The sequence below is a fragment of the Danio rerio genome, chromosome 19 (assembly GCF_049306965.1).
Source record: "Danio rerio strain Tuebingen ecotype United States chromosome 19, GRCz12tu, whole genome shotgun sequence".
NCBI lineage: Eukaryota > Metazoa > Chordata > Actinopteri > Cypriniformes > Danionidae > Danio > Danio rerio.
In genome coordinates, this window is record NC_133194.1 from 17,218,679 (window position 1) to 17,222,620 (window position 3,942).

At 36.0% G+C, this 3,942-nt stretch overlaps 1 non-coding gene across 1 annotated transcript; it reads left to right on the plus strand.

Moving 5' to 3' along the window:
* Positions 1 to 2,536: 2,536 nt before the first annotated feature.
* On the plus strand, positions 2,537 to 2,674 carry snrnau11 (small nuclear RNA u11). Its single transcript, NR_037952.2, has one exon. It is a non-coding gene; the product is annotated as a small nuclear RNA u11 (small nuclear RNA).
* The last annotated feature ends 1,268 nt before the right edge of the window (positions 2,675 to 3,942 follow it).

Consider the following 3,942-nt stretch of genomic DNA (forward strand, 5'->3'; position numbering starts at 1 on the left):
TGACCCAGAGACTGTTTAGATCAGGGATGCCCAAACACAGGCTGTTTCTCAATTCCATGAACGCAGAGAAGACGTGGAGACGGGTCTTGCCAGGTGTCCACGGAAGAATGAAATCAGGAGACCACGAGGGCAGAGAATGCATCCTTCAAGAAATGAGATGCTGCGTTCTTCCTGATGGTCACATGACCTTCACGCGTTTTAAATGTTAAATTATTTAAACATTACAGCATTCATACAGCCATTTATTGTTTCCCCCCTTTTCAAAATATATATGCATTAAAACATTATAAGCACCATTTAAACAAAACTGATTTTAATACGAATTTCAGCAAACAAACACTCTTAATGTGTTTATTCCTTTATTAAGATGTTCATGGTAATGTTTACTTTCACCGTTTCATTTAGGGAAACTCCTGAGGTAAATAAGTTAAATCTCTGAACTTTAATAATAAATATAGATAAAATGCTGTGCCAATGCTGTCGCAATGACTTCTGGGACTTCCAGAGTGAGTTTGATGAATCGTTGCTTAAGTCTGCATTGGTGCATCCTTGATATCAAGATCACATCCAGGAAGTTTCACGCATCCTCTGTTCTTGCAGTCTTGAGTATTGGAACTATACTTTGGCAGCTGATGATGACATTACACGAGAACACGAGGACGCAAGACCGCTGAAGAACACATATTGAGAAACAGCTACAGTCCTTGAGGGCCGATGTCCTGCAGATTTTAGCTCCAATTGGCCTCAACACACCTGCTCGGATGTTTCTAGAAAGCCTAGTATGAGATTGATTAGCTAGCCCAGGAGCATCTAATTGGGATTGGAACTAAACTTTGAAGGACACCGGCCCTCCAGGACCGAGTATGGGCACCCCTGGTTTAGATGCACGTCACTGAAGAGAAGATGATGGAAATTTACTGTATGATGACCGAAATGACCTTAAACACCCAGCAGACACAAGACGTAAACATGCCGTCAGATTGAAGTTGTACCCTAACGTCGTGGAGACCCTGCATTATGTTTGGAAATGAAAATCGGGTGTACATCAGAGCTCGACATCAGCCCGATGTCAATGTCCAACGTCCAACCTAAAACCAACCAAAATCAACGTCTAAGGATGTTACAGCTTGACGTTGAGTCGACGTTACCACTATGACATCTATCAGACGTTGAGTTTTGGTTGCCATAACTGATGAATAAATGTCAGTACTTGACGTCAATAAGATGTTGGTTTAAGATGTTGGATTTTAATCACTTTCTAACAACCTAAAATCAACCAAATATCAACGTCATTTGATGTCATTATTGGACATCAAAATAATGTTGTCCTTAGACACTGGCTTGACATTGAATTTTGGTCACCTGACGTCACAACCTAAATCTAACCTAATATTAACTTCTTATGACATTGTGTGCCTGCTGGGCAATAACTAAATGCACTACAGAATGTTACGTTCATACATCCACAAATTACATGTAAATGCATTAACTTTTAATAGGATAATACTCACTACTCATGAGTAGTTTTAAAATGGCTACTTTTTACTCCTACTTTGAGTAATGTTTACAACAGGTACTTTTACTCTACTCACACTAAATATTTAGGCAAGTAATGGTACTTTTACTTAAGTATGCTTTTTCAGTACTCTTTCCACCACTGATTATTTGTCAAACTGTAGTGATTTATTGATCCACTGTCACTCTATGTGGGCTTCTGATGTTGCAGAATATCACAGCTATCAGTCAATCAGATCCGAGAACCAAACAGAACAGTTATATATATTTAGATATATATTCTCATTACTGTTCAAATTCTCATTACTGTCAAGCACTTAACCTACTACTTCTGTAAAGATTCTGAAGTGTGTAATGTACATACAAGAGACACTACTGCCCATGGGGCCATAGAACCTCTGTGGATAGCATCTGTAAAGTGGAGCAACTGAAAAACATTCAGACTCCTTTCTTTAAATTGTCTTTTTAAAATAATAAGTTGTGGTACTCATACAGTAGATGCACAATGTTATAGGTTGACTTTGTTTGAAGCAATTATCTGTTGCAGACCAAAAAAAATCATTAAATTTTATAATTTAATTAGCTAATTGATATAACAGACAATATTTTACATTTTTTATCAACTAGTGTTTATAATTATGCGTGTAGTGGGAAATACATTCGTTTTTTTGTCATTCTAACGTTGTTTCTAGTTTGCTAACCAATCAGACGACACGATTGAAGCATCCGCGTATTATCATTGCACGAAATGCCTGTCACTCATTAACGTTACCGCCTCCTTCCCATGATGCTTCATCGTAAGATATCTTTATACCTTTTTTACATGTGTGTTTTGGCCGGATTTAGCATATTATCATAAAATATATACATTTTAGATTTTCAAAATTAATTATACATTGAAGAATTAATGAAGAGCTAGAATTTATTGTTGTTTTTATTTACCCCAGCAATGCTCGAGGTTACCCTCTCTGTGACGCTCAACTCTCTGAATGTGGTCTTCAACTGTGCTCTCAATAAGTTTAAAAAGGGCATCTGCTGTGAGTAGCATAGCTGTGGAAGGGATTCTCTGACACAGTTACGGAATCGCTATCAAGAGATTTCGGATGCATAATTTTTATGACACGGGGCTGCTAATGATCGTTGGTCTTGGCGCCCCAAATTAATAAAGTTCAAAAAGGTAAGCATTAATGAAGTGAGCTGAATGTGACGACCTTGGCGTAATTCATTCAGTTTTAAGGTTGGAAGTGCTGTCTTTAAACATACTAACAAGAATCTCAAACATATAAATTATTATTATAAACTTGCCTATTTACCCAAACCTGTTTAATTATCCTAATTAACCTAGTTAAGCCTTTAAATATCACTTTAAGCTGTATAGAAGTGTTTTGAAAAATATCTAACATATTTTTTACTGTCATCATGGCAAAGATAAAATGAATCAGTTATAAGAAATGAGTTTTTAAAACTTTTATGTTTAGAAATGTGTTGAAAAAAATCTCTCCGTTTAACAGAAATTGGAGAAAAAAATATACAGGGGGGCTAATTCTGACCTCAACTGTATGTTCTCCAGTTAAATTATAATTATTTTATATTTCCCCCTATGTACTGTTTAACATAATGTTCTACACATTTCTAAACTTAATAGTTTTAATTTCTAATAACTGATTTCTTTAATCTTTGCCACGATGAGAGTACATAACATTTTTCAAGATACTATAATTAGGTTGACTAGGTTAGCAATGGTTTATCTGTATAAACATTGATTTGTTCTTTTTTTTTGTTGTTTTTTTTTGGTTTGGTCAATGGTTTATGTTGAAAATAAAATATTGCTCAAGGAGCTAATAATATTGACTGCTTTTATTAAAGTCATTCATTTATTCATTTTCTTGTCAGCTTAGTCCCTTTGTTAATCTGGGGTCGCCACAGCCGAACGAACCGCCAATATATCCAGCAAGATTTTACGCAGCAGATGCCCTTCCAGCCGCAACCCATCTCTGGGAAATTATTAAAGTCAAAATAAAACAAATTAAACTCTCTAGAAAAAAAAAAAAAACATACATATATAATCGAAGATACTGAGAAAATTCCCTTGTTCTATTGAAAATCACTTATCAATATTTTAAAGGAGGGCTAATTTTACCCTCAACTGTATATATAGCTAACTCTAACAGATTATATAAAATTTCATCTTTAGGAATTTATTACCTACGCTTACTGCGTAGCCTGTTCGCCTTACAGCAAGAGCCTCGGCTGGGGCAGTTGGCATTTCTATGTGGAGTTTGCATGTTTTCCCCATGTTGGCGTGGGTTTTCTCCGGTTTCCCCCACAGGTATGCTATGTTAACCGTAGTGTATGAGTGTGTATATGGATGTTTAACAGTGATGGAATGTGGCTGAAAGGGCATCCGCTGTTTAAAACATATGTTAG